The 12,691-nt window shown below is 41.0% G+C and overlaps 1 non-coding gene and 1 pseudogene across 1 annotated transcript; one reads left to right on the top strand and one right to left on the bottom strand.

Moving 5' to 3' along the window:
• Positions 1-397: 397 nt before the first annotated feature.
• LOC122434059 lies at positions 398-11,832 on the bottom strand (annotated as a pseudogene).
• On the top strand, positions 10,857-10,963 carry LOC122434241. Its single transcript, XR_006267315.1, has one exon. It is a non-coding gene; the product is annotated as a U6 spliceosomal RNA (small nuclear RNA).
• Positions 11,833-12,691: the final 859 nt, after the last annotated feature.

Here is a 12,691-nt window from a genome sequence, read left to right as displayed (position 1 = left end):
TATGCTAGATTTTAGCAGTCTTTTCACATATTCAGAGGAAAGCTGTAGGCTTATTCCAAGAACACAAGTATAGAAATAGATCTACCAGATCTGAAATACTTTAAGAAGTCAATGATCTGGAATTTTCTTTATCAACATCTTTCCTATTGCCTATAAGTCATCCTGTCATTCTAAAAAGGCATGCATTCATAAGTTATTTATCAAGTGTTTCGAGTAACACATAGTTTGCACATCAAAAAGGTATGTGAAAAGCACACAGCAGGTATGCAGTCCACTTGCCCGGCTGGCTCACATGTTAATAGAGGAAACCCAAAAGGCTATAATACAGTATGTTTTTTCCTCCAAAAAAGTCGAATTTATTATTTCACATCAACATTATGGAAGTTAAAGAGAACAATCAAGTTGTTTCATGGACTGGCAGGTGACTTATTAATTCCCTTTCATTTCCAAACCTCATCAGTCACTACGTTTGTGAGGCAAATCAGTCAAATACTTGAAATCTAGATGAATTTTAAGATCTTCAATCTGTCCTGTTGAATATTCACAGTATTGACATAAATAAATCCCTTCAGATAAATGTTTGCAATATTCCAGCATACTTGAGAAGCCTTTCCCACAGTCATCACAAACATAGGGGAAAATTTTACTGTGTTCAGTAGCAACATGTCTGTTACCATTTGTATGAAGTCTACTCCAAAGTTTTTACATTTGTCAAATGTGATTTTGCTTAAGAGGCTATGCTGTCCACGTTCTCCATTGTTATACTTACCACTTAACTCTATTAATTTACATGCATGCTCATTTCCCACATGGCTTTGCAAGTCTTCTGGATCACTCATTTCACGTTCACAGGACTGACACAAATATTGTTCACCACAGCTGCTCCTGGAAATGTAGGTAGAGTTCACTACTTGAGGAGAACTGTATGTCATATTGCTCACACCAATAAAGGTGATCACTAAAATGGGTGTCTGCAATGCGCTGGCGGAAGTTCTCAAAAATTACTGTCTATCATCACAGTATTTATAAATGTAGGATCCTCTTCATGCAGTTTGGCATGTTCGATCAGAAGCATGCTGGTAGAGAAACTCTCTTTGCATACTAGACACACGTTTGAACCAGTACACCTGTGCTTCAAGATCATACGCCTGCTTTAAATCAGAATATTTTCTGTTGAACTCACAAAGTTCACATTTATAGAGGCTACTGTTGCTAGCTCTCAGTAAAGGCCATTTCTGCTGAGCATTCACATTCAAAGCTTGGCTCTTGTCAGCAATTCTGCAAAGTTTTGCTGGTAGCTCTTCATCAGCCACCAGCTGATGGACTTGGAGACTCTCAGAGGAATGGTTTCCTGTCTCTATATCCCAGTCTTCAGAAATTGCATGCACTTCTGTGGCAACTGGAACATCTTCAGCAGTGTGAACTTTTACGGGGCTCTCTTCTTGGGTTTGCTGGTGGGCTGATTCAGGGGAGTCACAGTCTTTCATCACAAATTTCAATATCAGCAGATTTTTCTGTAGGAAAGGCAGTGTGGTCTAGAATTTTAAGTACAGGACTGGGAACCAGGTAGTTTTAATTTCTGTTTCTGGCCTAGATTCCACCTGTAAATTTTGGCAATTCATTCGATGTCTCTGTATCAGAATCAAAGATTTTGTTGTCAAAATATTTTAAGTCTGGTTGTCTCACAGAACACACACTGTAACAATGATCAGAAAAAATTCCATTCAATCCATCTGCAATTTTGCTTATTCCAGAGGAATCTGAATAACGAGAAGGATGTACAGTCTTCCTTTTCCTTTTTTTAGGATATTCGTTCATATTTTTTTAATTTGGTGTAATTTTTAATACTGGAGTGAGGAGAATTACAGGGAAGTTTTCATGGATGGTGAAATATGCCAGTCCCCAGGGCCGCCTGGCCAGGCCAGGCGCAGCTGCGAGGCAGTGGCCAAGATGCCCGAGCGCGGGCAGAGGGGCGGCACCGCTCAGGTTGGCGTTCCACTGGGCCTTATAATACAGTATTTTAAAGAACATCAAGTTTCTTTTTTAGAACTTCTAGCATTTTCCAGCTAGGAAGAATTCAAGTCCTAAACAAATGCAAGGTAATAAAACAGACATTATACTGACTGAAAAACGTTGGTCTCAGAGAAAAAGAAAGCAGACTGTTCAAATCGTGTATGCACACATGTTTATGGAATCATGCTTATTGGGTACCTCAGGTAGGCTGGTCCATAAGACTTGATTTAAAGGTGGGGGTGGGGAAGACTGGGCTTCCCAGGTGGCACTAGTGGTAAAGAACCCACCTGCCAACGAAGGAGACATAAGAGACATGGATTCAATCCCTGGGTCAGAAAGATCCCCTGGAGGAGGGCATGGCAACCCATTCCAGTATTCCTGCCTGGAGAATGCCATGGACAGAGGAGCCCGGTAGGCTACAGTCTATAGGGTCACATAGAGACATGACTGAGCAACTTAGCATGCACGCATGTGGGGAGGACTTACACATCTATATTATAGCTAGTTGGTGCTGCAGGACACTGCTTTTTAAAATATTTTTATTTATATTTTGGCTGTGCCAGGTCTTAGTTGCAGCATGTGAGCTCTCTTAGCTGCGGCATGTGGGATCTAGTTCCCTGACCAGGAAGCAAACCCGGGGCCCCTGCATTGGGAATGTGGAGTCTCAGCCACTGGACCACCAGGGAAGTCTCACACAGTCCACTGCTTTTTAAAATATTTTGCTCGCCAGTGGCTTGGGATGAGGAAAGTGGGTGAGACACTGGAGATGGACACAAAGATGCGCACCTAGCGTGAGTAGTGAGATACGATCAGTTGAAGGAAAAGGTGGCAAACAAGGAAAAGCCACTGTTGGAAGAGGGCAAAGGAGCAGAAAAAGCTTTTTGGAAAGAAAGCAGAGACACCAAGAGTTAAAAACGGCAAGGAGAGATAGATATATTTTGGTAAAAATGTAGGGATGAACTAGTGGATATAGCTGTATGTATGTTCGGCTACACCCCACAGCTCTGCAAGTTTTGTAGTTGCCTAGCCTTGAGACTGAAAAAGAACCCAGAGATAGCGACAGAGACATCAATGGCTTAACAGATGGGAGGTCTTACATACCTCAAGCAGGTCCTGGAGAATACACATGCAACAGACTGTGGGCAAGACATGGGAGCAGTCTTCGCTACCTGGAGGGAAAAGAAGGCTACTGTTTATACAGAGAATCGACATCAGGTTGGCTCATCAGCTACCAGGGAAACCAGCAGCTGAGGCATGTCCCTCATCGCCCCTTGGGTTAATGACCATCACAAGAGTAGATACTGCCCTTTAATAAAGTAGCAGGTGGAGCCCTTCTGGCCTAAGGGGCAAGCACGTTTATGAGAACAGGGCACAGGTGGAGCAGGGGCTGGTTAAACAGGGGGTTCAAAGAGCAAGAGAATAGCCATCTTGTGTGGCCCGATCATACACTCCTTCCCTACCTACCCTGAATAACCCTTACAGTCATAGGGGTCCTATGGGGGTTCTGATGACACACACAGCTGTTCTAGACTCCAAACACTGTTTTTTTTGCATTGCCTGAGGACTCAGGCAGGCCTTTTGTAATATCTTCCACCTGTTGTAACGCATTGCAGATGACACAGGAACAATGACTGTTATCACGCTCTATCACTGCCTTGCCCCCTTCTGCAGCTCAAGTCAGAAGCCCAAGGTATTCTTACTATTTTACCATTGCCACAGGTCCCCAGCCAAGCCCTCCTGGGTAACTGAACAAGTCCAATTCACAAACCTGCTCATAAGTCCACGTCCCTGAAGCCTGTGTCTGTAATTGTTTAGGGGTGATGGGTTGGGTGTATGCTTGTCTTTTGTAGCTAACCCTGGTCCTTGTATTTTGTCTATATGAAGCCCACCCCTTACAATGAGATGAACCATGAGGATGGGGCTGCTACTTTTTAAGCTGGAAAAAGACTGAGGTTAACAGAATATCAATATAATGAAAGAGAAAGCTAGCTCTCCCAGTAGACACCTGTCACAGGTCCCCACATGCTAGTGGACGGCCACCGTGGCATCACCCCCGCAGCTTTCTGTTCCCCATCCTAACGTCCTTATTTCCTGGTGCCTTGGCGTTCCCCAAGAACGCTGAGTTTCCTCAGCCTCTCAGCTGGCTTGGCAATTGTTGGGCTGCACCCCTCAGGCCCGCAAGCCTTGTAATTGCCCAACCTCAAGACTGAAGAAAGAGCTCAGAAACAGTGACCCAGACATAAATGGCTTCATAGGTTGGGAGTCTCACCCATCTGAAGCAGGGTCCTGGAGTGACACACGACCATGTGTGGCGGAGTGTGAGCGGGGCACAGCCGCCATCTTTGCCACGGCTGATGCGGGGGCGGAGCCTACCCTTTATAGGGGCAGTGACGTCAGTGATTGGCTCATCGGCGACCAGGGAAACCAGCAACTGAGGCACTTCCCTCCTTGCTCCTTGGGTTAAAGAGCATCAGGAGAGGTTTTCCTTTAATAAAGTAGCAGGTGGAGCCATTCTGGCCTAAGAGGCAGGGGGCCAGCACATTCATGTGAGTAAGGTATAGGTAAAGCAGAGGCTCAGAGTACAAGGGAACAGCCATCTTGAGTGGTCTGACTATACAGTATATAACTAAGGTCCCTGCACTGCAGGCTGTCCCTGCCCCGAGAGTGGAGAGTTTTGATGACTTCTAAGACTCAAGAGTTAGAGAGGAGATGGCAGGTAGTCAGATTCCAGTTCAGTCTTTCCACCAAAGACGGCTTCAGCCAATCTTCCCTCTCTGCCTCAAATTACCTAGGTGCACATACAACTGCCTCCGCAAATACTAATCTCTCTCCATTATCCAGATTCGCCATATTTCTCCCATGAGCATGACTTTTATCCTATCTGTGAAATACTGTGCTCAGTCACTCAGTCATGTCTGACTCTTTGCGATCCCGTGGACTGTAGCCCGCTTGGCTCCTCAGTCCATGAGAATTTCCCAGGCAAGAATACTGGTGTGGGTTGCCATTTCCTACTCCAGGCGATCTGTGAAATAATAGCTTGAGTCTATCATGTAAAGCAGCATTTGATTCTTTCTTGATCTTACTTACAATATAAGGACAATTTAATCAACCGGGAATGGGTCTACTACAGTAGTTCTCAAACTCGAGTATACATTACAGTCGCCTGGAAGGTTTGTTAAACAACGGCTTGCTGGACCTCATCCCAGAATTTCTAATCCAGTGGTTCTGTGGAAGGAACAGAATTTACATGTCTAATAAGTCCCCGGGTGAGGCTGCTGCTGTTTCCAGAATCATTTGCTCTGTTATAGTCACCTGGGATGAATGATGATTCTAGCTGTTCCCCCACCACCATGCTTCTCTTTGATAAAAGGAAAAGGAAAGAGCATCTCAGTTCACACTGATAATAAAAAAGTTACATTCAAAATGTTGTACAACTGATGACAACTCACCAGTGTGCTGACACCAGGCTTGAGAACAACTTTAAACTATTGACCAAAGGAAGGGTCCTGATTACTTACCACAGAGGCAAAATGCTGTCAGCTGGGCAGAACGCCAGGATTAGTATCTTTCTAAGAGTCAGCTAGATCCTTTTAAAGAGGACTTCTTGAAAATTAAATGTTTCTTTAAATAGAGCTATGACAAGCACTCACTCATCCCTGTATTTTTTTCTGATCGATGCAATGATGAAGCCTATTTTAATAAGATATGATTTTATAAGTTTTTTGGCATCAAGTTACTTGTGTTTGATGAGATAATTCATTTCTTATCCTTGTCATATGCATAATACTTAATTTCTTCACCCAAGGAACAGTTCAGTTCAGTTCAGTCTCTCAGTCATGTCCGACTCTTTGTGACCCCATGAACTGCATACACCAGGCCTCCCTGTCCATCACTAACTCGTGGAGTTTACCCAAACCCATGTCCATTGAGTTGGTGATGCCATCTAACCATCTCATCCTCTGTCGTCCCCTTTTCCTCCTGCCCTCAGTCTTTCCCAGCATCAAGGTCTTTTCAAATGAGTCAGCTCTTTGCATCGGGTGGCCAAAGTATTGGAGTTTTAGCTTCAACATCAGTCCTTCCAATGAACACCCAGGACTGATCTCCTTTAGGATGGACTGGTTGGATCTCCTTGCAGTCCGAGGGACTGTCAAGAGTCTTCTCCAATGCCACAGTTCAAAAGCATCAATTCTTTGGCGCTCAGCTTTCTTTATAGTCCAACTCTCACATCCATACATGACCACTGGAACAATTGATCAATAAATATTTGTTGAATGAATATTCAGCATCATAAAACTGAGTATAATTCTTGCATTGTCCTGTTGGCTGCATAAGGATAATAGACATGGTGCTAAAAACTCAAGTTGTGAAGATGAGGGTCACAAAGGGAGAGATGTTCAGAAGAAAGATGTAGTCGGGAGACGTGCTGTTTTACTGAGGAACTTTCATGCAAAAACCTCTGCCCATGACAGTAGATTATGTAGATTACTGTCTGCACCAGGATGTGCAGCTGGGGTTCACATGGGACTGGGACCCAGCCTGCATTCTGTTCATCTGCTCATTAAGCCACATACCCGAGCATGGGGCTGCCACCATTGAAGGAAAGAATAGGTTGCCTAATCTCAAAGATGCATGCTCAGTTGCTTGGCCATGTCTGAATTGCTGTGACACTTTGGACAATAGCCCATCAGGCTCCTCTGTCCACTGGATTTTCCAGGCAAGAATACTGGAGTGGGTTGCCATTTCCTCCTCCAGGAGATCTTCCCGACCCAGGGATTGAATCTGAGTCTCCTGTGTCTTCAGCATTGTAGGCAGATTCTTCACCTGCTGAGCCATCAGGGAAGCCCCTGATACCGATCAACTGTTGGCAGCCCAGTTTCCCTGTGTCTGGATTTTTCTCCAGCGGTCATAATTAGTCATTGGTCATCTTGAAAATGTTGGTGGGTACATAGCATTACTAATTGTTTCACATGAACAATTCATGCATGGAACCCCATGGTGGACCTCCAAAAATTCTTTCTTGCCATGATCCCATAAGCAGAGGATTGGACTCTTTTCTGTGAATACTGATGGACAGCTTTACTTTGTGGATTCAGGGATTCTGGGAAGGCCTGATAAATGATTCCCAGAGGAATCTTACCCTATTTAACAACTAGAGCTTGACATTCCAATTTAATTTGATCATCTTAGCTCAAGGCATGTTGAAATGAAACAAGTAATTAAGAATTATTCTGCTGTCAGTGTATGGCTTTTAGCACCCTGTGGTTATGTATGTCACAGTACTGAGCAGAAGACATTATGGATTTACTTGGCTGGGCCATTTCCCTTATCCTAGGCTCTCTGGGTCTTGTCTCAGTTTTGGTCATCTCATTTTCCCCAGTACTTCCTACAGTCTCTGTTACATAGTAGGCCCTCAGCAGATGTTTATTGAATAAATGAATCACCAACAATCCTATCACATTCTTGTTCAGTTAATTCAGAAAAATTAAGATTCTATATTTATAATCTCAAAAATTTATTCTTAAGGTACACTAAAGAAGATTTTTATTTCTTATTTTCTGATCTAGATGGTAAACCGAAATTAGTTCTTCACATCTTTAGATTTACAGATGTCTTATCATTTGGAATAAAAATCACTTCACAGAAAATGGTTTGTCATTACCATCCGCTTCTTTCATTTGACTCTGTGTTCAATTTTCAAATGAGCTTTAAGATTCTATTCTAGTACATATTATTTTCATTGCTTTTCTTTATATTTTGAACATCTGCTCTGGCACTATCCATTAGAGCATATCCTCCTCTTACATGGACCAATGGCTAGCAATGGCTGTTCACCAAGAACTACATTTCCCAGCCCTCATTGGGTCAACTTGTGGTCATGTGACTAGTCCACACCAATAAAATGTGATCAGAAATGATGTCTTCTTCTAGGCCAATATAAAAAAGTATACTTCCTCCATACTCCTTTCTCCTTTTGCTGGTGGTCATAGAGCAACAATGAGGCTTGTAATCTTTACTGTACAATGGATTCCTTTGACACACATTAGAAGCCTCTGAATCCCTTTGCAGAATGTTTGTTAAATGTATACAAATCTAGAATTATAAAGGAAACAAACTGTATTAAATAAAATTATCAGAATATTTAGAAAATCAGTAATACATAATATATCTGAGTATATTCATTATCTATTGCTTTGTAACAAATTACCATAAAACAACATTTTTTTCATGGTTTCTGTGGGTCAGGAGCAGCTGAACTGGGCAGTTCTGGTCCAGAGTCTTTGAAAAGGCTACATTCAAGGTGACAATTAGGGATGCAACCATCTGGAAGCTTGACTGGGGAAAAGATCCACTGCTAAGCGTGTTCAAACGGCTGTTGGCAGGCTTCAGTCCTTTGTCACATCCACCCCTCCACAGAGTTCTCATGTCATGGCAGCATGACCTCCCCAAGAGCAAATGCTCAAAGAGAGGGCACAGAATCGATTGAAATGTTATGGCCTAATCTCAGAAATGACATAGAATCACTTTCACCAGACTCTATTCACTAGAAGAGTATTACACAAAGGTGTGAATGCCAGGAACCTGGGGGCCATGCAAAAGCCTGCATACCACAATGAAGTTTTTGTTTTTGTTTTGTATTAAAATACAAGATCTAGAGGAAAGTCTAATAACCACTGTAATTTTGAAAGTGTGCTGAGTATAAGTGATTCTTTGAAAGTTTGGCAAAAACAGTGATGATAAAAAAAAATAACAAACCTGTGATTTATTTGTTACAAAGATGCAAGTACTGATAATGCTTTCTGTGGTTCTTGCCTATATTCATAATTAAAGGAAATGACAAATTTTGGTTTGAAGTTAACAGTGATGTAACTTTTCCCTTGCAAATATATGGGCAGCCCTGAATCCTTTGGAGGTTAGCGGACTCTTGAATTCTAGCCAAAGGCCCCATGAGATTGGAGAGCCACAGATAGCTTAGCACCCCGAATCACTACTTGAAGAAATAGTTAACAAAACATTAGAATGGCCTTGATCTGTTGAAAGAGAGAAAGCCTCTAATGTGTGTGAGCCATTATATATTTTAGAGTCTACCTGTTATTAATACTATTTGTTGTTTAGTCCCTAAGTTGTGTCCAACTCTTTTGCGACCCTGTAGACTGTAGCCCACCAGGGGCCTCTGTCACAGGGTTTCCCAGGCAAGAATCAGGAGTGGGTTGCCATTTCCTTCTCCAGGGGATCTTCCCAACCCAGGGATCAAACCTGTGTCTCCTGCATTGACAGGTGGATTCTTTTTTTTTTTTCCATGTATTTTTATTAGTTGGAGGCTAATTACTTTACAATATTGTAGTGGTTTTTGCCATACATTGACATGAATCAGCCATGGATTTACATGTGTTCCCCATCCTGATCCCGCCTCCCACCTCCCTCCCCATCCCATCCCTCTGGGTCTTCCCAGTGCACCAGCCCTGAGCACTTGTCTCATGCATCCAACCTGGGCTGGTGGTCTGTTTCACCCTTGATAGTTTACCAATGAGCCACTCTCTCTCTCTCTTTTTAGTCGCTCAGTTGTGTCTGACTGTTTGCCATGGACTGTAGCCCGCCAGGCTCCTCTGTCCATGGGATCCTCCAGGCAAGAATACTGGAATGGGTTGCCATTTCCTTCTCCAGGGGATCTTCCCGACCCAGGAATTGAACCTGGGTCTCTTGCATTGCAGGCAGATTCTTTACTGACTAAGTTATGAGGGAAGCCCCAGTGAGCCATTAGGAAAGTCCATTTGTTACTATATAGCCTATCCTAAACTCCCTAATACATTTGCCAATTAATTACAATATTATTTCTACTTTATTTTGTCCTTCAACATACACTTTTGAGTAAAATTTTAACTTACCTTTGTGTTAAATTCCATAAATTTATCTGCTATTGTAGAGCATTCATCTCATTCCACTATCATCTAATTCACTAACTTAATATGTACATGTAATAAAGACATGTAGAGACTAAATTATATTATTCCAGTGACTTTTATTTTTTTCCTCCAGCTTTCAGTCTTATACACCAGATGGTTGCCAGCAGGATCCCTATGAGTAACTTGTAAATAATCAATAATAATCAATATTTTTATGACTCATGCTCCTAAGAGATATTTAATCACATTAATGAACTTGTTTTCAAACAATGAGCATCTCATCACAGGGACAACGGATCATCCCAGATACCCTTGGCAGAAATATCTCCCTGGGATAAGTAATGGAGACTGAAAGACTGAATGTATCTAGGTAAAGCTGCTGGATGGGTTTGTGTTGAAAGAAATTAAGCTAGTTATAGTACAAGGTTGAAGGGGTTTTATTGTCACCGACATTAAAAAAAAATGGTACAACCACTAAGAAAACAAAGTTAGGTCTGTGATTTTACAACTTCTAAAATTGAATTTTAAAAATGAGCCGGTGGTGTTAATTTCAACCTAACTAGCCAGATCCTATATGACAAAATGAATTTTGAAAATAATTGTCTTGCAAAAGATCAAGCCATTTTTAGGCATATATATCATGGTTGGTTGGAATTCAGTATAAAGATTCCTTTTAAATGGAAGTGAATCATGTAACATTTATAGTTTTCTCACTGAACTATATAGTACTCCCCTTCACTGTTCAAGAGAAGATTCATTAAGCAAAAACAGCACTACAGGGCATGCCAGGAAAAAAAAGAAAACAACAATTCTCTCTAGAAGCAAATATGCCCCTAGTAGTAATTTAGAACTAGATTGATCAAAATGGTGATTTACTAATGAATATTTCGTTTTCCTCTATTAAAGTATAATTTTTGACCATGATTTATAAGAACAACATACGTGCTCGCTTCAGCCGCACATATACTAAAACTGGAACGATACAGAGAAGATTAGCATGGTCCCTGCGCAAGGATGACATGCAAATTCGTGAAGCATTCCATATTTTTTAAAGAAAAAAAAAATAAGAACTACATACAAAAAAAATCTTTTCTTAAGTTAGTTCTTAGCTCCTCATTATCTTATGCAACTTAAGCAAAACTAAATGGTCTAAATTGAAGACAAATTTGTATTCTGATAGCAGTGCTTATTGTAAAAGCTTTAGAATATACAGAAAAGCTTGTTGCAACTAGAGAAAGCCCATACATAGCAACGAAGACCCAGTGCAGCCAAAAATACATAAATAAAATAAATTAAAAAAAGAAACAATGTTGTGCTACATTGAAATTAGTTACAGAATGATTATATATATATATTCTCAAATAATTTTATTTAGTTTATTATAAAATTCTAATGCAGTTTTATGAAAAGCTATAGGATGGAGTTAAACTGTTGGGTCTTGGATAATGTTTATAAAACATCTAAAGTAACACTCAGGGTAAAATTATTATGACCCTGTAAAGTTTATATAGCTTATATTGGAAAGAGCAAGCGATCTGCCAAGATGGCCAGAACTTTTCTTATGACCTGGATTTATCTCACAACTCCCAGTAACTTTAAAACCTAGATGAATATTTACTCACCTGACATTTGCTCTTTACTTCCTTTCAGTTTCATGGGGCAAAAATCAGGTATTTTCATAAACAAGGCATAGCCTAAGGTTTGGAGGAAGAGAAGATTCAGGTGTGGCACTGATAATTTATTTTCTGTCTTGATGAAAAATGTGCTGAATAACAGAATAAAATATGGCATCACAATTCATCTAGTTGACTTTATCTACTTTTCAAAATTCAATCATTTTTTTTACATTGACACAATCATTTATCTCTGAAAAGTTGGAGGGCATATGCCTTCCCTGCAGGCAATTTATATATTTATAACTGAGCCATCTTCTCAGAGAGATTGTTTAATTCTGCTTCCTCTTCCACACCTCTCATCCCATTGTATACACCCTTAGTGTCTCATTTTTCTAATGCTTTAAACATTTAATTTCCAGTTAATATGCACCTTAAATTCATCCTTGAGCTGTCTAGGCTTGAATGCAGATATCACTACCCTATAGTCCCCTTGACACAATGAATTCACAATTTCTGTGCATTTTGTTACCCGCCCCCTCTTGGTTTTTCTTAAGGCATAATAAATATACTAGCCTGAAACCCTCAAATAGATTTTCATTTCACATTTATCCTTTTGCACAGACTGGTGCAGCATATTACTGTGGCCCAGATCTGGGAACTACTTAGCCTCCCCTAATGCGTGTAGTTTTGTGGTACATGTGATGCGTGGTCCATGTTAGAGTTAGAGCTGGATAATTCCAACAATGTCATTGCTGAGAAAGTACCGCAGGGCAGGGAGAAGTGGTAATGTTATTACTTATCTTGTGCTTTAAATGCATAAACACAAAAGGATATTTGAAGACAGAAAACATTAACACTTAAAATTACAGTTCTACTTAAGATAGAAATAGATTATGCATCCGGAGAAGGCAATGGCAACCCACTCCAGTGTTCTTGCCTGCAGAATCCCAGGGACGTGGGAGCCTGGTGGGCTGCCATCTATGGGGTCGCACAGAGTCGGACACGACTGAAGCGACTTAGCAGCAGCAGCAGCATATTATGCATCATTTATCTATCAAGACCATTTAATCATTACTTGGACACTGAAATTTCTTTAAAAATTTATTTTATTTATTTGGCTGCATCAGGTCTTAGTTGCAGCATGTAGGATCTTTGTTGCAG

This window comes from Cervus canadensis, chromosome 33 (genome assembly GCF_019320065.1).
Source record: "Cervus canadensis isolate Bull #8, Minnesota chromosome 33, ASM1932006v1, whole genome shotgun sequence".
NCBI lineage: Eukaryota > Metazoa > Chordata > Mammalia > Artiodactyla > Cervidae > Cervus > Cervus canadensis.
The sequence above is the reverse complement of the archived record's forward strand: the minus strand, read 5'-3'. Positions and strand labels throughout refer to the sequence as shown.